We start from the raw sequence: 24,724 nt of genomic DNA, 5'->3' as shown, positions 1-24,724 counted from the left end.
TCAGAAGTGGGTAAGCAGAGGTCAGGATTAGCTTCTGCGGGTGTATTGATGTCTGTGATTGTTCACCACAGAGGCAAAGCTGCCTCCCTAAGAACCCACATCATGTACTTAATCCTCAGCAGAAGCTTCCTTTCTGACAGCAGGTTTTCGTAGTGGGCTCACTCAAGCTTGCTCCCTCATCTCTGGCATTTCCAACAGCAATGCAAAATGTACATTGGCTGCATCTGAGCAAGCCTGTGCCACTGTGGCCACAGTTCGTAAGTAATAGTGACCACAGAGAGCCCAGGTTCTTATACAGATAGGACTGTATCACGGTGGCGTGGTCACAAAAACTTTGGTAACTCTTAAAGGTGTGTAAATGAACAATCACACAGAAACAAAAATCTCAAAGTTAAATAAGCCGTGACTCGAAGGTGCTCTTGGAAACTCTCTCGTGCTACAGCATGCTTGCCTCTGTTGCAGCCTTGATTTTGACCACAGCATGCATACTGGGAATTTGACATCACACCTGGTGATTCAGAATCAGAACATTATCTGAAACACCCTGACTAATAATATTCAAGACTCTGGTATGTTATGGATTGCAGGGTCTTCATTGTGCAAAGTTGCCCACTCTTACTGAAACATAACAGCTCAGTTTCTAAAACGATGTTAAAGATTTTTCTTATCACTTCTGAGCATGTTGAGTATCAAATTATTCTATCACTGGATGGCATTGATGAACATATGTTTTTTTTTTTTAAAAAAAAAATTCTTGTCCGGGGCTCAGTGTATAAGAACACGTGTTGTGCTCTCAGAGGACCTTGGGTTCAGACCCCAGTGTCCACACTTTGGTCAGCAAATATCTACAACTCCAGTTCTAGGGAATCTGAAATCTGGTCTCCTCAGGCAACCAGGGATGCACATGGGAAACACACCTACATAATACATACATACATACAGGCAAAACATGCAACATGCATACACATAAAAAAATATTTAAAATTGTTAGCTACTTTCTGACAGTCAATTAAATCACTTTGCACATAAGCCTGAGGATGAGATTAATCCCCAGATCCCAGAGTGCGAGGAGAACACCAACGCCTGGCAGCTTGCCTCTGCACTCCGTGAGTATGCTGTGGCATACATGTACTTGCACATACATGCAGCACACGCAATAATAATTAGCAATAATAACTATACATAAAACCAATAGGGTCTTACTATGTAGCTCCAGCTGACTTGGAACTCAGCAGTTTGGCCTCTAACTCATAGGTATCTACCCTTCTCTGCCTCACAAATGCTAGAATTAAAGGTTTGTACCACCAAACTCAGCCCTGTTCGATGATTTTCTGTTTTGGAGTAGAACAAAGTTATCAATGAGATCTGTAATGGACTCAAACATATTTCTGTCATTTTGTGCAACATATTTATGTGAAATATGCTCACATATTCACTAAAAATGTTTTTAAAAAGTTTTATATCTTACAGCAATATTCATCCAGGTTTTAATTTTTTATGTAAAAATAAACAAACACATTCATTACTATGCAAATGTGTTTGCATCTTTAATAAATAGAGAAATTGGATTTATATTAAACAGTTTCCTTATAATACATTTTTTTTAGATTTATTATCAGGAAATCTTGGTTCTGGACATCTATTATGTCGAGCCGTGTTCCTAGGGGTTTGGAAACATTTCTCAGATGAAAGAATCATGAGGGGAGAAAGACTAAGAGGCTCCACCAGACAGATGGAGGAAACTCTCTTCTGGTCTGCATTCAGTGGACTGTCTCTCATGGTCTCCTTACCACACTGGGAGGTAGATGTCACTGTCATTCCTGCCGGCTAACCAAGGCGGAAAACAGTGGCAGTTGGTAACACTACTCAGAAGTGATGCTCAGAAGCAGCAGGCCCTGGCAGCATGGCTCCCGGGCACTTAACAGGACACACGGAGCTCAGCAAGAGCTAAAGACCACAGCTAATTCAAACCAGCAGACTTCTAAATTCTACCGTGTAATAATAGTAAATCAATTTGATAGAGGAGATGACGGAGGATGAACACATTAAATAAACGATCCCTCATCTCAGAGTTCTCTCCAGATGAAGGCCAGATGAAGCCCAAGAATGATTAATTTTTGTTTTGTTTTTGTTTTGTTTCTAAACAAGAAACCCTCTTGTTCTCTGTCCCTGTGGTTTCAAAGAGTGTGATAATGAGTCTACATTTCAAACTGCTTCAGAAACTGCATTTCACCACAAAGGACAGATCGGCTTACTTTTATAAAGAGTTTTGAAAACTGAGCACTTGAACACTACCATCAGACATGTCTTTAAAGAATAAATGTGGGTATTAAAATTATTCACACAATGCTTAATTGAACTTATTGAACTTGGCTAAGAATATCAAGGTAAGAAACAGTTTGGAAGAGACATTCTGAAATACTTATTTGCAAAAGCTACTAATTAACAAGAAAAATTTTAATTTACTCGAATCTAGTAAAAATACAGCTAGAGCAACATAAAAATCCATGAAGAATTAGCAGAGTGCTTGCTTGTAAATAACTTTTAGGTGTAGAACAGGCTGGTAAAATAACCTCAATTAGAGATCACTACTGGTTAATGAAATTTTCTTTCAGAGATTCGTAACTGATAAACCAATGTTACCATAACACTGTATGAAGTAAGAGGAAATGCAAAGAAAACACATTTTAGTGTGCTGGATATCACGCAGTGCTCACTATGACACAAGAGTTTTGCATCTCTGATAGGGCTCAGGAGAGAAGACCTACCCTTCCTAACACAGTCAACACATAATGTATCTGATATAGTATTGCCCAACAAGATAGTAGATCTTCCCTAATCATCTATGAGATATAAAAGGATCACTTGGCTTAATTTGGGGGTACATTGTAGCAGTACTAGACCATGGTCAAACTTCTTTCCAAAACATTATAAATCGATTTTCTATAAAAGAGAGGTTTATACAGCTGTATCAATATCAATTAACAGTAAGCACTGAGAATACATTTATGTATGCCTGGTTTGATTTAGAAGTCAATCTAGTCCGGACTTTAATCAGCAAATATTGCTGAAAAACAAACAGTTAAGAATATCATATTTAGAAAACATTGTGTTTTCCCTAAATAAACATATGGATAAGTAGGAAGCACTCGTTTCTGTTTATAGCCTGATCACTGTTCATGACTGAAAGCCATAAATTTAACCCTTGACATTTATATTTAGTTTCAAACACTAAAGTATTCAGATAGCGTACGGGACCTTCCGATCTATTCCTAAATCCATGCAGAAAAACCAAGTTTCTTCCTGGTGGATTTAGAAGCCACCCAGGTCACAGAGATTCTGAGAAGGGAGTCAGAAGGCACTCAAGTGAGGGTAGAAGGACATGACATGCTATCCATGACATTGAAAAGGGTCAGATTGTCTGAGGAGCAATCTGATAATGGTGTCTGCTTGACTCTGGTCCCCGAGTCATGGCCATTCTTTGGGCTCTGAGAAGACAGGTGCTACATAGTAACACACCCCAACTCCATTCCTTTGATGACCATGCAAGTAAGAATCCAGAAAGCCTAGTCAAGTCTCCTTTGCCTCTTCAGAAAAAGTCAAAACACACAAGAAGCCTAATTCAAATATTTTAATATTTTTGCAAAGTTTACACAGAATCCATCACTGTGATATATTTGTGGGCATCATGGAAATGTTCAGTTCCTCAGCTCATGAGAGTCCACCAATAAGGGGCAGTAAGCAGAGACCAAAGGACTACCTGCAAACTCTTTTTCTGTCGCTGATCCAAGCCTCTGAGTGCACAGCTATAGATATTCAGTGTTAATAGGAGAGAACCAAGGTCTTTCTTCTCAGCAATCTACTATGACCCTTACATGAAGCCAACCTATGACTTTTACTAGCACTTCCCAAGACACACTGATATAGAACAAGCAACTTACAAGTAATCCACTAAATCGCTTTATAATGCCTAACCCCAAATTGAAGGCCATTGTGGAAGACTACAAACTCTGATGCTGCTAAAGATGTAGAGGGGGAAAAGAGTGCTTGGATGATGCTGATAGAAATCCAAACTGCCCAGTCACTATAGGCATCCATACGGATGCTCTTCAAAATATTAAAATAGAACATTTGTGCAGTCTAAGTATAACACTTCAGGTTATGCTAAAAAAGGGACTAAGACAGCATAACACTGGGCCATTTGTACATCCTTGTTTGCTGAAGTATTTTTCACATAACAAATTATAAAATCATATATATAAAGACTAGATGGTCACCAATAGAATATTGAAAAAAGTGGTGTGTGTGTGTGTGTGTGTGTGTGTGGTCTGTGGAGAGAGTGAGGTGAGGAGGAGGAAGATATATTCAGTTATGAAGAATGAAATTATACTATTTATTGGAAAATGGATGCAACTGGGAATAATACTAATCAAAATAAGCCAGATAAAGAATATTTCTTCTTTGTGGGTTCCAGAATTTGTTATTAAGATACAAAACAACATACATGTATATAATTTACATAAACATATATGAAATCAGAAGGGAGAGTAGGGGAAGGGAGAAGACAGTGGTGGCAGTGTGAGAGGGATGAGGAAGGATGACTAAGGAGAGGGAACGGGGGAGGAAGAACATGACCAATATATATGACACACATTACATAAATAGTACTTGTTAAAACTCAATATTACTTTAATGACTACACACTTATAAAAAGAGCTATTAAACCATTGCATGTAGATTACAGAAAGAAGATAAGAAACAATCAACAATAGCCAACACGATTGCTGGTTTTTAACTGAGGATAAATGATCTAAAAAAGGACCAGTTTAGAGACAAGTTCATGATCATGAGAAGTAAGTCTGATAATCTATTACACAGAACAAGATATTCTGACACATTTTATAGAGTTCACCAGAAATCTACTCTCGAAATTGACCTGATTATCAGCTCACAGACATTCCCTGATTATATCAATTATCACATCGAGTAACTAAGTAACAAAATAAATGTGTATTTTATTTTTTCCAAATACTTACAAAATATTGTTATATTTAGAGAAAGAGCTTAGAATAATATACTGATTAGAATATAAACTCCTTGAAAAAAATTTATGAATAATTGAACAATTCTTTTTTGTGTGTCTATAAATCTTAAGAAGAAATAAATCTCTCAATATGAAAAATTACCCTAGAAAACATTTCAAAAACTCCGATACTCTGCCTATAAACTGATGAAACAGATATTTTGATCAGTTGTTTAAACAAAGACAGTTGGATTAGAGATATATATTTGTCGTTTACCTGTGCTCCGTTAATATCCGTGACATTATCTCAGAAACTGGAAATATAAAATTCATCCAAGAAGAAAATGAACAGAGGGGGTTGTTTTGAATTTTGTTTTATCTTTGAGGCACTTTTACCTATCAAAGAATTTTACTTCCCAGAATTAAACTCCTCTGAGCAACCTGCATGTGACTTATATGGATTTTCCCACTATAGATCCACATACCATTACTCTTCATCTTGATGATTTCTTTATTCCAAATCATAAAAGTTTTCATTTGCTTAAGTTATAGACATTTTTAAAGACTTGGCAATATCTTGCTATGATTTGTGCGAGGTTTGAAAGACCTGACAAACTCGTAGTAATTAAATGGTTGGCCTTCAAGGTGGCGCTGTTGAAGACGGTGACACTTTGAGAATTGGGTCCTGGGAAAGTCCAGAAGAATGCTCTAGAAGGCAACTTAGCTGGAGATCTTTTGTAGGTGATTATAGACGATCAAGTTAAGCCCTTCCCAGCTCCCTGTGCCTCTTTCCTGTCACCTCCCATGTTTCTGTTGTTATTCATTTTGCCATTCTCAGCAGAAATGAGACAATACAAGTGCTACACCCTCGATTTTCCAAAACTGGAGACAAATCAACCCTCTCTCCTTATAGGGTTAGCTTCTTTGATTATTTTTGGTATAGCTCAAAGATGCATGTAATTTGGTTAGTTTTCCTCTTTCTGTGTCATCAACTTTACTGGCCTCTGTAAAACACTCCATCCTGTTTACATCTGAATTTATGAAAACCAATAATTTATACTGAGTGTTCTAAGCTGCCTGAAGGCACAAACCTTATCTTTAGGCTGGGTCAGTAAATGCTGGTGAAGCATCAATGTGTTATAGATGGGTGAGGAATTTCAGATGACTGCGTTTAGCTCTCCCACTTTAACTTAAAGATGGATTATTTTGTCAGAGTCCATATTCTCGTCTTCCATTTGGTAGTACAGTCATGCTTCTACAAGAATGAACCCCAAATTATCCAATAATCTTGAAAATTCAGATTCAGAGAAAAATTGTAAATGACTTTGTAGCTGAGGAATTTAACAAATGGAACAAGGCCTCCTATGATCCTTTCTCTCTTTCAAACCCAAAAGGAAGAGGAGACAGTGGAAAATACAGCCATTATAGTCTAACAGGTGAGTAGAAATGATATAAAATACTAAAGGCAGGCAATAGGTGCTAGACTGTTGTTTCCTGGTTCTGAGAAGAATTTTATTCTTTCATTCCAGGCATTAAGACTATAGCAAACTGAAATTGATTCTTCTTGAACAAAATAATAAGTAGCTTTCCCACTACAAAGTCTTTAAATTCATTTTTCAATTTCACATATATTAATGTTCTTATGAAATAGTCTCAGCTTTGGAGTGTATTGATGTTTAATTTACCTTAGAAACGTTAAGTATAAATATTTAAACAGCAAGGGAAAGCAAGGAAACAGAATTTGGAAGCATGGTATTTCAGGCTTAGTTTTACCATATAGGAGAAAATGAAACTTTTATTCCTACAGAATTTCATGGTAGTTTACCATAAAATAAACTTTAGAGTTTGCCAACACTGTAAAAATTCCGTATAAATATAAGTCATGGTATTCAGCCTCTTGCTAGGTCTCTTGATAACAATATATTAGGGTATTCAATTGATTTAAACTCGGATTTGAAATATCAGTCTATGCTGGCAACGTATTTAAATAATCTAACAACTAAGACAAAGTTCAGTCACATTTCTTTGTTAGCCACCAGTCACAGGAGCTTGTACTCTATCACATGTGTAACTATCACTTCTTCATCAGATAAGGTTTTCAACAACTTTCTGGGGTGTATAAGGGGGACAATTAATAATAGATTCCCATTCAGTTTCCCATGTAAGAGTACAATTATCCCATTCATCTGTACCATATCCAACATTCCCAGCTCACTGTGAGAGGCTGATTTAACCACCTATGATGAAGGACCCACCCTGGACTACATGAGCTTTCCTTTCCTGGATTACTATCTCCTGGCCATTTACTGCCAAGTGGATTTCAATTAACTCACTGGAAGGGGGAAGCATCAGTTTGACAGAGGAAAGATCAATTAGTCAAGAATCTTAAGTAACTGTTAAGTACTAATCTGTATGCTAAGCAATGCTAAAGGAATTAAGAAAAAATACATAATACCCCTGACCTTCCTCCAAGAGCCTATAGCCTAGCAAAGAACAAGTGTAGTGCCTAAAATAAATTAAATCTAGAGACGAGGATACACAAAGAAAAGTTAGGAGATTCAGGGAGTGTAATAGTCAAAGTATTTGACAATTCCCAGCTCAGCAAGACTTCCTCTAATCCTCCTCCAGGCTTTCACTATTCTGAATTATGCAGCACCCTAAGATGTTTGTCTTAGAGGGCATCTGGGTTTTCCTTCCCACTTACTGATATTATTTCTCATATCTAAAAATCTGAGCCCCTTAGATTCAAAGAGACTTGTGTTTGTTTAATTCTGACAAAGGCTTTATCATTTAATATTTTTCTTTCTAAGTTTCAACTCATAAATTTTGAAAAATAAACACTACATCAATGTTCGAGTAAATCATAGAAGAAAGAAGAATGCCTTGGCTGCTATCTGCCGACAATGCCTCTTAACTGACATTAAAAACTAATGAGCAATATCATCCAATCTGACATCAGCCAGAATGGATTCAGATGCGGGGAAAACATATTGGACTCATTCTAAAACGTGGGAAAGGAATCTCATTCCACGAAGAGAAAATGCCTATCACACTTTATAAATCCTTTCCTCCAGCCTCAAAGGAAGTGTGAGTCAAATTTGATTTATAATGTAGGTGTGTGCATGTAACTCCCCAGGGAAATGTTTGTGTTGAAGACAATAGCATTGCTCCTCAGAACACCCTCGGCACAGTACCAACATAACCGCACAGTTACAAAACTTCAGGGCATTGTTTCAATCAGATACTGAACAATCTAGAATGCCAAGAGATGTTCCCCAAAATAAGCGGAATCAAGCTAAAGAGCCTAGCTCCTCACAATCTATTCACTTCATGGTTTTATTGTATTAGTCCATGCTAGCGTGTGTAAGTAAATGTCTACATGTAGGCATACATGCGTGTTCATAAGCTTTTAATTGCCATAAAATTCCACTTATAATAATCTGGCAAAGACAGATAGATGGTTTAAATCGTGGTTCTATTTTAAGTAATAGTGCCAAATTCAAAAATATAAACATACTTTACTTTGTGTTACCACATGTACCTGACAGATTCCAGAAGAGCATCACAATTTCAGTGGACATTTTTCGTGAACACAAAGACAATATTTCACTGTGATCATCATGGCTTTGTTATTCTATTCTTTGGGTGAGCTAATGTGAGTATGGCTGGAACTCCTTTGCACGAAAAAGGAAAAGAGAGTTCTGTGCAAATACACAGCTACTTAAGGGGATTTATCTGGCAGGGTGCCTGTAATCTGACCTCAGGATGCACTAAAATGTTCCCAGAGAGTTAGTTCCCCGGGGTGATGTTAATCTCATGGGGTAAGGTCAACTGAAGATAGGTAACATTTGGGGGACATGAAGCAAATTTTTAGCCGAAAGATATAGTTCTGACTTGGAAAACAGAACTGATATGAATGAAGGTATTGAGACCAACTTCTTTTTAAAACAGGACTTCATAAAAATGGATGAACTGGTCAATTTTCTACCTACCTTATGAATGCTTTCTCTGATAACTTCCACATAGATATGTGTCTGTGTGCACTGTTCCTCCCTGCCTCCTTCATTCAAGGGTGATTGCAGTTAGAACACTAGTGAACATGTAAGAACAAAGTCCTATACCCAAAGGTGCCCTGTTGTATTTGGAGGAGCAAAATGCCAAGGCAGCTCCTGTACTAATGTGAAATGCACACATGGTAAATGTCTAACCTATTTTTCATAAAGTATGATAGAGGAAAAAACCGTGTTGGCTAAATGGAAGTGTGAGTTAAAATGTGTGCCACGCTTATTTATCTAGAAATCACCCAGATGCACAGAACGGGAGCACTCCGGCCCGGATTCTCTCCTAGTCTTCAAAGACCACGGGCATGTCAGTAGCATTTTCTGCTGGGAGGACAATGTGTGTCAGAAGATTTGGACTGTGGTTTCTGCTCACCTTTTAGACTGTCATTACTCCTCTCAAGGAGAATTTCATCTCTATGGGGATCGAGCATGTGAGAGCTTTCAGGTTCACCATCCGGGTCTCTGTCTCCAGTGGCTTAAAGGGAAGAATTCATGACTATATGGGCTGGTTGCTAACTCTTCCAGCAGCTGGGCCTTAGAGCTGACCTAGAAAACCATGGTGGGCGTGGGCGCTCTCAGAGAGTCTCTGCACAGCCAGCAAAGGTAGGAGAGCGGGGAACAAGTCTATGTAGAACATTGTAGTTTGTTCATAATATCTAGATTTAGCCTTGAACTTGTGTTCAGGAAAGCCTCTGACAGCATGGTTCCTTACCTGAGTAGGACATAAAAGTCCCAGAATTCAAACTTCTGTCCCTTGAGACACATCATTGTTTATTAATGATAACTGCCTTTGTCTTTGGGTTATAACTTTAAAGGGGGATGCACAGAAATAAAGCATAAAACTATCCAGATACAAAACATATCAGTAGGCAAGAAATGCATATGTTTGTTATTCAAGAATGATAAAAGGTAGCTCTGCCACACGCCGTTCTCACACGTGCTCTACTTTAATGGTGTAGATGGGGGGAAAATCATCACTTTATGGAGAGAAAAGCATTTCAAGTTGTATTAGAGTTTTCAAGAGGAACAGGGCCAATAGAATAAAGATAAAGGAACAGAATTTTTAGATTATCTTATTTGATAGAGACAGAGTGATCCAACAATAATTATCTCACACCATTGAGCCCAAGAGCCTGAGACTGGGCACCTCAGCTATCCTAATATGACACTGGGGGCATGTAGGATTTCTGGAGAGCTGCTAGAATTCAGACCACAAAAAAGCCCCCCCCCAAAAAAATTGGTTTCATATCAGGGAGGGAATCAACAGCTACAACAACATCAAGATAAAGACCCAAATGACAGTGAACGACAAGCCAGTGTTAAGGCAAGAAACTTTCTGTCTTCCACATCCTTTTACCTGGGCTGCTACTAGAAGGAACTGTGCGTGGTTAGGTGGATCTTCTCACATTAAACAAAGCAGTCAGGAAACCCTCTCAGAAATGCCCACTGGCCAATCTGATATGGACAGTCCCTCACTGGGACACCCTTCCCAGTTGATTCAAGACTGTGTCAACTTACCACCACACAAGTACAGAGGAGTGCTGGAAGGAAGGGACAGCCAGTTCATCAGATGCTGTATGAGATAGTCCTCCGATCTTCAGATATTCGGGTCTTCAGATACTAACCAAGCTTGTCCATATCTGTGGGGCTGTAATTATGAAATAAAGAAGTGGCTGAAAACGAAGCCAGTCTGGAGATGACAAAACCAAAAACAGAACAACGAGGGAGGGAGATAAGGGTACAGTGGATACAACACCATACACTTGCTTCAAAGAACAAATGTGGCTCACCTCAGTTATGTATCTACTCAAAGGGTCACCTGTTGAATAAGGCACCTCCTGATAACCTTTTATGAAGAAGTCACCACCTATTACCATTTTCCTGAAATTCTACACAGCGCTTCTCCCCTCCTCAGAAATTGGGTGGTCGAATTAGAGAATGTCAAAGCATAGTGCCTTTCCTAGTCTCACTTTTAAAATGTTGGATAACTAACGCTTAAGGAAAGGAAGCTAATTAATTTCAAAATGTCAATTTTATTGCTGATGAAGCCAACTAAAAGGCATTGCTTTATAACTTCTACTCAAAAGCATCGTTAATGGGTCCTACTCCCCCTCTCACCTCCACACCTGATCACTGGGGTCATAGCCTCCCTGTCCCCCAACTCAAAGACCTGTTAGAACTATCCAAGATGTCACTTCACCAAGTTCTGCCATAGTAAAGAAAAACTAACTTCCAAAGCAGAGATTTAAGTCTGTCCTCAGAAGGTGAAGCCAGGATGAGTATGTTTTGACCTCCCGAATCATTACATGTGATTATTTATTTAAAATATAAGCTTTATTACAAGGGATTAATCCCAGTGTGTATTTAGTAGAAGCAGCCATTTAATAGGATTTCGATGTTAATTGAATTAACAAATTAGAGTCCTTTAAGTGAATTCTAGCCAAAAAGCAATGAAATCCTCAGATGACATTAGGAACTTGAGAATGGAGATTTGTAAGTCAAGAAGCCCACCAGAGGACATCTGACCTGAGGGAAGACTGGCTTCTTAGCTGCAAGGAGCATGTCATCACATGCAGCGTGGAGGTATTGTTCTTCAGGGCCTGCTCAGCTGCGGAGAGCAAGAACCACTGCATCTGCTGGGTGGGCTGCATCTACTGGGTGGACTGCATCTGCTGGGTGGGCTGCATTTGCTGGGTGGGCTGCATCTGCTGGATGGCAAAGTGGGACTCTGAGACTCTGGCAATGATGAGAAGGCTCGGGACTGCTCAATTAGATAGTTTCTGGGCATCGGACTGCCTGAGACTTTGCCTATTTGCCCACGGTGGAGCAATCCTCTTTTCCCTTCCTTCTTATTTTCTTACTTTTGTAGTTTTGTTAATTAATGGACTGGTTTTTGTTTAAACCTCTCTGCATCTGCTTCCAGAGAACATAGGATGTGGAAGGAGGGGTGTCCAGTAAAAGATGTGATAACTGGCTTTGGAGTTAGAGGAGGGGCGTCTTGGTGGGAAGATATCAATTTGTAAATAACCACCATTGACACGGGAAGTAACTAACTAAAAAAAAATCATAACCTCGAGTTTTCAAAACATTACTGAGGATAAAAACATCAGTAAAAGGTGTGTAGGGGGAATCTGAACCAACTTTGACATTTAGGGGATGCAAGGAGAATCCACAATGTAACAGTGCATCCCAGGATGAAACCCTACATGCCATACACATTCTTACAGGGAGCAGTGAGAACAGGAGGTCACCTTCAATGACAAAATATGAAATCACGTGTATGAGATGTGGAGACAATGAGGGCTAACCAGCACACTCAAGTAGTTTGGGAAGGTGAGGGCGGAGAGGGGTGGAAGAGAATACAAACAGCAAAAGGCAGATGCGATGCTCAGGGAGCAGGGATGGCTGCAGAGGTTAAAGCAGCACCCGGAGAGTAGTAGCCAAGAAAGAGCAGAACTAAATGCAGCAGGGAGAATTCAGATGACACCGTAAGTGTGCAGAGAAGACACACGTGGCTACAATCCCAAACCCCCTGAGAACAAGCATTCCATCTCTGGGGCCATGCCTAGGAAAAAAAGGAAATGCCCCACAACTACAGAAGCAGGGAATCAGGAAACCATGAAGTCATGCACACCTTCAGGGGGCCACTTCTACTGGGGAACTCCTAGGTGTAACACACAAATCATATCTCACTGGGCTCACAAAGCACACAGAAAGGCAATGATGCATCTGCCACCCACACCACAGAGTAGCCATCTAAACTCTTCTTTCCAATTTCCTATTCTTTTTTCCACTTTTGAAACACGATCTGTTTATAGAATTTGTATTTTACACAGATTATTTATATTAATTTTATTATTGGTGCAACTAAATGCCAGGCAGAAACATCTTCTTTTATATTTTTAATTTTTCTTTGAGACTTTTATATATGTATACAATACATTTCAATCCCATTCACCTTCACTCTCCTTCTCTGACTCCTCCTGGATTACTCCCCCAACATCTCTCCCACAACTTCAGGTATTGTGTGTGTGTGTGTGTGTGTGTGTGTGTGTGTGTGTATGTGTATCTCACTGAGTCTACCTAGTAGAACCCATACACAAATACATGTGGGGTCACCCACTGGAGCATGGTCAACCTACCAGGAACCACACTCCTCTAAAGAAAACTGATTCTCTTTCGCTCAGCAGCCATCAACTGTTAGGGGCTCCTCGGCCATGGATAGGGGCTTCTGTGCCCCTCCTGATCCATGCTGGAATGCTGACTGGTTTACACTTCAGCTCTTCTGCGGGCATCTAGAGCTTCTCTGAGTTCATGAGTGAATTAACCCGGTCTGTTGTTTTCAGAAGAGGGTTTTGTCACAGTTGTCCCCAAGTCCTGGCTCTAATAATCTTCCCTCCCCCTCCTCTGTGAAGTTTCCTGAGCCTTAGGGGTAGATGATATTATATCATTGCCCTGTTTATGGCTGAGCAGTTCCCAGAAGTTTGTTCTCTGTATTTTTGTAAGTTGTGAGTCCCAGAAGTTACCCAGTTTCACTGCACTAAGAAGCTTCTCTGGTGAAGACTAAAAGCTATCCTAGTCTATGGGCATTTAGATGTGTGATTAAAAAGCATTTTGTTATATTTTGGTCTAGCAAATAAAAGCAATGGGTTTATGCCCAGTGCGTATGGAATAGCGAGTCATGGATTCTTGACCAGATACAGTATCAGACATGAGTTTTTTTCTCCCTGTGAAAGACACCTGAAATGTAATCAGAAAGTTGTTTAAATACCCGTAAAACATTCAAGCCACTATTACACACGTTAGAGCACATCTTGCAAGGCTCATCATTATTGCCAGTCATTGGGTCACATCTGGGTAAGACTACAGATGACTTTTTTCCACCAGCAGCTTGGATAGCACCTTCCAGGACTATGAGATTGCCCCAGCAGAGAGAAAGTGTTCTTCTGGTCTGTAACATGAGGGCCAGTTTGTTGGGGTAACTGTTCCCGCCCAGTACCCCATAGCTGGCAAGTCCCAGAGAAAATCAATCACACGGAGATCTCTATAAGTTATAAAGCTGATTGGCCCATTTGGTCAGGCTACTTATTAGCTCTTATAACATATGTTACCCCATTATCCTTATCTACGTTAGCCACACAGCTCAGTACCTTTCTCAGCTGGGCAGTTTACATCCTGCCTCTTCGGTGGTCTGCGCAGAAATGCGGAGGGAGCTTCCTGCTTGCCAGAATACTCCCAGTCTCTTTGCTCCACCTCTACTTCCTGTCTGGTTTTCCCGCCTATACTGCCTGCCTGGCCAATCAACGTTTTATTAAAATATGATTGACAGAATACAGACAATTCTCCCACACCACTGGTCAGTACCATCTTCTCTATTTCTATGACCAACATGTGTGCTGCCTTCAGAATTAGGGTCTTACTCTCAAGTTCTGCTGGGCAACTAAGACAAATAGCCTGAATTGTTTTGGGAGTCCTTGGGAACCTATGCCCACCATCTCAAGGAGAAGTATCCAACATCTGGCACTTAATTTTTTTGTGTGTATGGTAAAATATGACATATTTTCTTCATCCATTCTTTATGTGATGATTGTCTAAGTTGTTTCTAATTTCTGACTAATGTGAATAGCAACAATTCTCATGGTTGAGAAAGTATCTCTGTGGTAAAATGTAGAATCCATAGGGTATATGCATGAGAATAGTATTGCTGAATCTGAAAATGAATCAAATTCCAACTTCCTGAGGAGACTTAGCAGTGATTTCCACAGGAGACATAAAAGTTTTCACTCCCACCAACAATGGAGGAATGTTTCTCTTATCCCACATCTTCTTCAGCATGGGCTGTCATTTGCGGTATTGATTATAGTCATCCTGACAGGTATAAGATGAAGTCTCAACAGAGTTTGATTTCAATCTCCCTGATAACTAACAATATTGAACACTACTTTTAGTGTTTTTCCACCATGTAAATTTTCTCTCTTGAGAACTTGGTTTAGGTCTGCACCACATTTTTAATTGGGTTGTTTGTTTTCTTGATGCACTGTTTGTTTTTGCTTTTGTTTTGGGGGTTCTGTGGGGTTTTTGTTTGCTGTTATTTTTGCTTTTCATATGTTTCAGGTTTTATCTCTGTACTGGATATGCAATTGGTAAAATTATTTTCCCATTCTGTAGCCTATCACTTTTCCTGGATGGTGCTTCCCTTTGTCATACAGAAACTTTTCAGTTTTGTGGGGTCCCACTACTGCTCGTTGGTCTTAGTGTCAGGTTTATGACAGTTCTTTTAAGGAAGTCTTTTCTCGTACCATTGAAGTCAAGACTATTCCTACGATTTCTTTTCTATCAATTCAGTGTATCTGGTATTATGTTGAGGTCCTTAATCCATTTGAAGTTGAATTTTGTGAAGGATGATAAGTGTGTACCTATTTACATTCTTCGACATGTAAATATCCATTTTGACGAGCACAATTTGCTGAGGATGCTATCTTTTTTTTCCAGTGTGTGTCTCTGGTTTTTTTTAGATAAAAGAATATGTTGTCCATAGGTGTGTAGATTACTATGTGGGGAGTTCAATTCAATTTCATTAATCAATCTGCCTATTTTAAACTTTATATGTTTGTAGAATGTTTTTCTCTACCATTTGAGGCCAGCTAACCCACATGTTTAAAAGTCTTATTTCCTTCAACTATGCATAAAAGCATTAGTCAAATAATACAGTGTATGATCAAATGCCAGATGTAGTCAGTATAAAGTACATGGTTGAAATGAGAAGACTTTACTAAGTTGCTGGGGTGATTTGTTACTTTTGCAGTACTCACATTGCAAAAGAATATAAAACTATGTTTTTCATTTTAAAAAACAATTCTTTGACAATTGTCAATAAGAAATAATTGGGGTGATGCTATAAAGAGAAAGAAACTATTACTCATGGTTGAGGGAAAATATGCAGTCATTACAAAGAATACCCACAAACCTGAAGATAAAACGACCATAGGGCTGGGGGAATAGAACGATTACACAAAAGAGACACAACTCTCATTCACCATAGTTAAAGTAGTGAATCACCACTGTACGTGCCTGTCAACAGAAAAAATGTATGAAAACAATTTTAAATACAAACACAAACCGTGTTTAAGTCCTATAGAAGAATGTACTCCATTATTTGCAACAAAACGCAAATAGTAAATAAATCATACACAGCAAGACAAGTATCACTTGTTCTTGATAGATGGAAGCTAAAAACATCATATGGAATTGGTGGTTAAGAAAGATTAAAAATGGGTAAAAGTGAAGATAGATTTGACTGGTATGACATGCTGTATGTCAGTATGGAAGTATCAAAAATAACCTAATGAGACACATAAAAATATGTTAATAAAATTGGGATTCGTTCAGATTTCTTAAATATTTCGACATTTGCTTTCACGTGACTAAAAGCACTATTACGTTGGATAATCTCAAAAGTTTTCACCTGATTTTCGAGCTCTGTCATTATTCAATCAAATTCTAATCCAAGTAGAGTAGAAGACAATGTGAAGACTGAACTGAAGCTACCAATTAGGACTGTCTGGGAAGGCCAGTGTAACCCCATGATCACTGAATAGCAGTCCTACCAATATAGATGAACTGATCAAGAGTGCCTTACATCTGAATAGGAATTAATGGAGTATTAGTAGCTTGCAGAGGTAGGTCCGCAAATCAAGGAATTTAGAATCGTGTAGAGAATCGTGTAGAATCGTGTAGAATCGTGTAGAGCTGTTGGCTCCCTGGCCAACAGCTGGCAGAGAAAGGGGAACATCAGTCTCAGAAACACAGGAACTGAATACTTCCATTAACTTGAAGTAATTTGGAATTGGATTCATCCCTACAGCTTGCAGGCCAAAACCTTGACTGTAGTTTTATGACACCCTGCAGAGAAGCAGCTGAGCCATGCTGTGCCAGACATGACCCAGGGAAAGAGATACAGCAAATAGCTGGTGTGTTAAGCTGCTAAACTTGTGGAAAATCTGTTACAGTAATGACAGAAATACAGTACAGCCAATACTCCATTGAACCGTAGTTTTGTGCCTGGTTGAACCTTCCTGGTGCCATGTAGAAAGAGTTTCAATCCTGAAACTCTTGACATTCATAAAATCCTGAAATGGTTGTATTGTCTCTGTCTTCATAACATAAGGAGAATGTGACTTGCCCCTCTCATCACTGCCGCTGGCACTGTGGAAATCGCAATGTTCTATCAGTTGGAAATGTCATCGAGTCATAAACAAAAAGTTAAAATTCCGTTTATCCCCCACAGTTGGAATGTGCTGAATCATGGGTTTATCCCGCACATTTCATGTACTTCTGAAATCTAACTAAAATAATCCAACTCGAATCCCGCTAGAATGAAAAGTGGGCCTTGTAAAAGGGCAGAAATTGATGAGAGGAAAATGTTGTCATGAAACAAAACTTTCAATTCTCTGAGCACCTAAAGCACTGAATATTTTTTTAGGCTGTTGCAACAGAGGTGACACACCTCTCATGAACACATTGGCACAGAAATATTCCAGCGTGGCAAGGACAGGTGTGAGGCTCTCCGAACATGTGAGGTAGTTCAGTTGTTCTAAATTCATTCATGAACGCCTTATCTACTTCGGTGTTTTCAAATCTTCAGATCCTTGATTCTTAGTACAGGTGGCTACTATGTACAGTGATTTGTATAAAACTTTTTGATGAACCAGTGATCACTAGGAGTCGGGAGATTCTTATCTATCTCCAAAAGAGAAAGAATAAATGATGTTGGTCTCTGCTCTCATTCTGTCTTTCAAAGATAGGTATCTTGACTTCATTGGTAGCTTGACTTCATTGACAAAAAATTTACATGATACAATATGTGAATGTCATTGTCCTACACTTTGTATGTTTTTATGTTTTGTTCTAATATAATAGTTTTCCTGAGCTACCTTCTTTCTCTGGTTGAAAAGTTAACTCAGATTTTGAATTTACACTAGTCATCCTAACAATAGAGACTAGTGACAATGCTAAACTCAACTGAATGAGTTGACTTTCATTGTCTGTGACAAAGTCCATAACCAAAAGCAGCGTGGGAAGGACAGGGTACAAGAAAGGTTAAAGTTTGTATTTCATCATCCAGGAGAGTCAAGGTAGAAACAATAGACAGGAACCTAGAGGCAGGAACTAAATAAAGCAGAAGCTGAAGGGACAATGTTTAATGGCTTGCTTCCTTTGGCTTTCTTATACATCCCAGACCACTTGTCCAGGGGTGATATCTCCCAGAGTGGGCTGTCTCCTTCATCAGTCATTAATTCTCACTGGCTTGACTACAGGGAAATCTGATGGAGACATTTTCTCAAAGGAGTTGGTTTACTACTCCCAACTGACTTTAGCTTGTGTCAAGTTGTCAAAAAAAAAATTCTAAACAGCACACCTATCTTCTCTGGACTATTACAAACATATAGGAATCAGTTCATTCACAGCAAAGCCGAATAGAAATTTATTACAATAGTAGTTTCTAACAATCTTCAGAGGAGCTTCCAGCCAATGTTCAGAGCATCATCATAAGATGTGGTATCTCATTTCGATATGATGTGAATATTTTGAGGAAAAGGCAAAGCGGAAATGATGAGTCCAGACAATGGCAAGATAAAAATCTTTAGAGTACCTGACATCTAGAGAGTGTTTGAAGTAAGAACATTTGGCCGATACACTGGATCATGAGGTTAACTGTCAATTCTTGCCCTTTATCTAGCAAATAAAGAGGCAGGAACAGCATGAATAATGGATAAAAAGATGAACTGAAAGGTTCTGGAGAGATGGCTCATCTGTTAATTCTGTGTATTTCTCTTGTAGATGACTCAAGTTCTATTCCCAGCACCCAAATTGAGTGGCTTAAAGCCTCCTGCTACTGCAGCACCTGACACAGGATCTGATACCCTTTTCTGGACATCAAGGACACCTGCATTCATGCCTGCAGATACCCACACACAGACATACACACAAAATTTAAATTAATAACTACCACACATCGTTTTTCAAAGAACATATGGAATTGGACATATATTTCACTATTCTTAAAATTGTATATATAATAATAACCGCATCACTCAACCCTTCCGTGTGTCAGTCCCTTGTCTAATTAAATCAGACTTAACATCTCTTCCTTAGGAATATTAAGAGGATTAGATGAAATGTGGCACCGAACACTCACTATGTTTTGTGCACAATTCTTGTGAAGTGGTGTTTGCCCACACCGTCAATCATTCTTATAATGTCATCCTGTTTTGATAGAAAGAAAAGAACATCTAAAAAGTTGAGTCACTTCTTGAAGTATTTGGTTTAAATAATTTAGCTAGTGGAACCTACTCTTTTATGATCAAAATAAAATAAAATCAAATAAAGGATAAACCACCCAAGCTACCTGTACAGTTTAAACAACATAATATTCACACTCTTTGACGATTATTCCTTTCATTTTCCTTGGGGCTTCTTTTCCCAGGGACGCTTGCCAGTGTGGTGGTGATGTTGTACAAGTGTTTTCCCTTCTGACTCTTGCACACCCATCTTAGAATGCCGTCCTTATCCACGATGGAGGCTTTGGGTGCAGTGGACTATTTTGTTCTGTTTCTGGTTGCTCTTGGCTTTTGTGAGCTACCTCTAGGCAACTGACACATGGGGTAGGGAGGCAATGGGTTTTGTCATTGGCTCAGCACTGTGACTTCTTTTCCAGCATCGCTCACATCGCTGGTCAGGGAAGACATTCAAGTGAATGAGACACACAGTCTTCATTCTGAGCCCTTTGAGTCCCATGATCTTGAACTGCCCAAATAAAGCGCAGCAAAGTTGATGGCCTAAAGCTGGACGCTCGTTTTCTTCTCAAGCCTTTCTCCTCTGTTCCACCTTCTGTTTCTGTCCATGTGCCTATTTAGATGTAGAGAGAAAAATGTAGAGCTCAATAAAAATCAATAAAGAAAAGAAATCAACCTCAGTGTGCGAGTCTAAACCCTTATATCACTTTCCTCACCATGTCTGTTCAATGACTGTCCTTTGTCAAGACAAAATAAAAGGAGTTCTTAAGTACATCTCCTTTCTCTCAATGCAGCCACTGCCTTATAGTAAATGTCAGTCTTTGTTATTTTAATTTTTTAATGCTCTCCTGAACAACATCCAACTGGGTTTATTATTCTAATTTTCAGAGAGAGAGTCCTATCTTTCACATAATTATAGACTATAAGCTAGGAATTTAAAGTCTTTAGCAAGTGCTCAATGCTTCTAGTACAAAGCCTACAAGTTTTCAGTAAACTGTAGCTCAATGACCTACTCTAACTCTTCAAACTTCCTCTCCATCTCTAATGAATACGTAAATATCCTTTCTGCTAGCAGTCTGAACCATTTGATTAGGGCAAACATCATTGTAAAAGCATAACAAAGGAGTTCTCGTTCTTTCTCTCTCTCTCTTCCCTTACTATTTATTATGCATGGAAAAATTGCTGGATCACAAGAGTTCATACTGTAAATAAATCAATTAAATAAATAAATGAGTTTCTATGTAAATGAATTACTTAGCGACGTACAAAATTCTGTGGCAATTACAATAAAAAAAGGCATTGTTCCTCATACTTGTGTTTAGAGATTAGTAATGAACATTAATAAATAATTATCACTAAAAATGAAAGTAAGATGTTACAAATGAAAGACAAAGAGTCATAGTCATGGGCAGGAAATTATTTCTCACGTTAAAGAATTTAAAATGATAGAGAGCTCAGAAAGTCATGAGAATGTGTTGAACCTGCAGGATACACAGGTATGGGTCATTCCCCTCGAGATGAATTTTCAGATGTGCCTCTGCTCCCCCTACCAATCTTCTTTAAACAGCAACTATTCTAAAGAGAATTTACAAATTATAGTTAAATTCTCACAAGTAAAAGTTAAGGTGGGCAGTTGGGTTCAGATTGTGGATTTCATAAATGCTGAGCTGAGGAATGGGGCTCTTTCAGATGGGCAGTTGAGACAGCTTTATGTCTAATTCTGACCAAGGTCAGTTTCTCCAAAGGAACAATGAAATAGCAGAATAAAAGTGCATAATTTCACTGTAACCAATAGGCCATATTCTGTCCTAACTATGTTACTATTTTAAACTTCTCATATTGCTTCTGTCATACAGATGGGGGCCGTTTCAGTTGTCTTCCCCAAACAATCTGCAGGACCTTTGTTCACCGAAACGAGGACCTTCAAGGGCTCTCCTCCAGTTAGGCTTCTTTAAGTGTCTCACACACGTTATTCCAAATATAGTGGCATTAATAACATCATCCCTGTCTGTCTTTGGATTGAAAGGTCTAAAATATTGTGTCACGGAGTAGAAAATTTGTGTTCTTCCTTTCCTTGCCTCCCCAGTCCCTTCCAAAGCTGGATGATTTCAGGTTCCATCTTAGACAACACTTTTCAACTCCCTGGCTGAGATATAATTCCTTTTCAGAATGTCAGTTACATGTCTTTGATGAACCTGTAGTGATTAAAATTTAATGTGTATTCTGTCATTTTATTCATGTCTTCTTTCTCTTTAATCAGTCTGTTCTATTTTGATGAGTTGGTGAATACGAAGCGGTGTTATTAATATTACCTGGCTCATCAAGTATTCTATGTGCAGAATGAATTGTAGCTTGAAAGAAAAAGAAATATGAAAGGGACCAACAGTGAGAAAAGGTGGGAGAAAGGGTTTTTGTTAACCATGTTCTGCTACTCTAACAAAGTTGAGACTAAGGTGTAACATGAGGGCCAGCTTGTTGGGATATCTGTTCACGCCCGGTACCCCACAACCGGTATATCCCAAAGAAAATCACACACCGGACTCCTTAAGGTTATAAACTGATTGGCCCATTAGCTAAGGCTTCTTGTTAACTCTTATAGCTTATATTAACCCATTATTCTCATCTATGTTAGCCATATGGCTTGGTACCTTTTTCAGCTGTCAGCTTACATGTTGCTTCTTCAGTGGTCTGGACAGGAATGGCGGAGGGAGTTTCTCCTCCTCCCTAGCCTTATCCTATTCTCATTGCCCCGCCTCTACTTCCTGTCTGGTTGACCCGCCTATACTTCCTGCCTGGCCAATCAGTGTTTTATTAAAATACATGATTGACAGAATACAGACAATTCTCCCACACCACTAATGTCACTAAAAAGTTCAAAAGAAATGATGGCTAACTAACACTAATGAAATTATACATGCAAAAAACTGTCAAAGTTAATTGATCACACTCATTACCTGTAGAGATGGGTACCATCATATAGACTAGCATCCAGGACTCAATGACTGTTGAGTGATTTTTACTCCAAGGATTACTGTGCACCACATCATATCCGCTCATCCGTGGTCAGAGTCAAGTCTCCTATGACTTCAGAAAACCAATTTAGAGTTTGTATGGTACTTGTCCTTTATCTGTGTTGCCTTGTTATCATTGACTTTAAGCCAAACTGTAGAGGGCTGTTATGTGAAAAGAGATGATTTTCCAACAAACAGTATACTACCTACAAGGCAAAGCTACCAGAACAAAAAGTATTGTACTCTACCACATTCACCATTGTGTGGCTCTAACTGCAAAATCTATCCATCTGAAAATGAGACTATTGCTTCTCTATTCATCTATTGAACTACAAGGAAAACCCATATGTCATGTTGCTTTTCAAATATGAGCAATAGGTACAGGAAAAGGATCCACATCAGTGCAAAAATAGAGCCTTCGCCAACCTATCAGAATCAAAGCTCATGCAAGAAAGTGAATTTCTTCCAGCATTGCTTGCAGTTAGGAAGGCAGCTATTGTTGGCACTTGCCTTTGCAACTCTGCTTCCCTGCACAGCTCTTTGGACAGATTTGTGAGTTGCAGCACAGGAAGAAATCTAACAAGTTTCCAAAGATTATACTGGAAGATAGTTGTGGACTGCAAATGCTGCTCAGGACTTTGAATTTAGGAGGGAAACTGCAGCAAAAGCCAGTACTATGAAGAATCGTCCAAACTGGGTAAATAGAAGCTGCATTTTGTTCCAATATCCAAAGAAGCTCAATCAATTCAATTAAGTACATGAGTGATAGTTGGTGGCAAGATAACTGAGTTGATAGGAAATAAATACATCTAAGTACTTGTCTGTTATTTATCTGGGGGAAAAGAGTGCCACACACCAAATCTGAAGTTGAAAATTCTGTAAATTTGGTTGTCATTCATTAATCCCAAGATTAGTTATAAAACACATCTTTCTTTAACAGTGTCCTACAGCATCTACACTATACTTTAAAACACAAAGGTGTTGAAAATAATCGTTGCCACCCAAAATAGATAGTTGCAAGACAGCATTTACACTATACTTTAAAACACAAAGGTGTTGAAAATAATAATTGCCACCCAAAATAGATAGATGCAAGGTCACTTTCATCTTTGTTGTAAACCCATTGTTCCCTCTGAGACACATCATCACTCACCTAGACTAGCTCTAGAGAGCTTGGTGTCACCAAGTTCAATATCATCGTGTTCAAAGAGTCCCTCTATGACGTTTATACTTCAGTAAATATGTACGCAGTCAACTGCCCAGGCCACCCAGGTAATAGATTTGATTAAATCTTGCTGAACAACCAATTTGAATTACTTGAGCTTTTTTGGTAACTTTGATAGCTGTTATTAAAATGTCATTCCTAAGAAATACCCTATAAAGACTTTACATATTTTCAAGTTAAAGTGGTTTTAATAATGTGATTTATTGTCTGCATAGAAATATAACCTGAAACTGCTTTCCAAAGCATCAGTATTAAAGTGAAGCCATTGTACGAGTTGTCTTATAGACTCATATACTGGATAAATTAAATCCAGCATTGTTTTAAAAAATGCCAAACATACAGATTTTTAGGTTTTTGAGCTATGCAGTTGTCCTATTCTTATTGTAGATGTTATTCCTTTGATATAAAGTATACCAAATATCCAATTTCATCTTGTATCACTTCAAATTTGCTAACTATGCAAATGTACTGATATCAGATGGCTCTGGAAGATATCTGTGAGAAGCGTTAGCATTTAGATCACTGGTGAGTAACTCTACCATCTTGTGGGTGGCTTGAAATGTTCTTCTTTCTAGTGCAGAGAGAGACGTGAATGACAAGGTTGGGGAGAGAGCTATGGATTACAAAGCTTTGGAGTGTGCCTTTGTGGGCACGACTTTGAACCTCTGCGCTTGAGTGACTTTCTTAGACAAAGGGAGGACGGTGATTCTGAAACTCACACAGCAGCTCCTCACCCAGTATCACTTTCTATTGTTTGAGGTTGCTGCAGTCTGAAAACACCAAATGCAAAATTCTATAAGCAAAAGCATCCTACTTTTCAAACAGCCTTTATTGTCCAATACCATCATAATTTTCTATTGAAATATATTTGTTTATAAATATATCTGTCTTTATTAAAATACATTTGAAATGTCACTACATTTCCTTTCTGTCTAAAAAGGCTATAACTAATATAAGAAAACTATATAAAATAAGGACAATGAATATATACAATAGATACAGGCAATAAATACATCAGCAAAGTCTAGTCAATTTGCATTTGACAAATTCAGAGAAACTATTTCATATCTATCCTAGTTCAGTGAGTCCAGAGTCTTATACCTAATTTA

This window comes from Myodes glareolus, chromosome 20, assembly GCF_982192425.1.
Source record: "Myodes glareolus chromosome 20, mMyoGla1.1, whole genome shotgun sequence".
Classification (NCBI taxonomy): Eukaryota; Metazoa; Chordata; class Mammalia; order Rodentia; family Cricetidae; genus Myodes; species Myodes glareolus.
Note: the sequence above shows the minus strand (reverse complement) of the source record.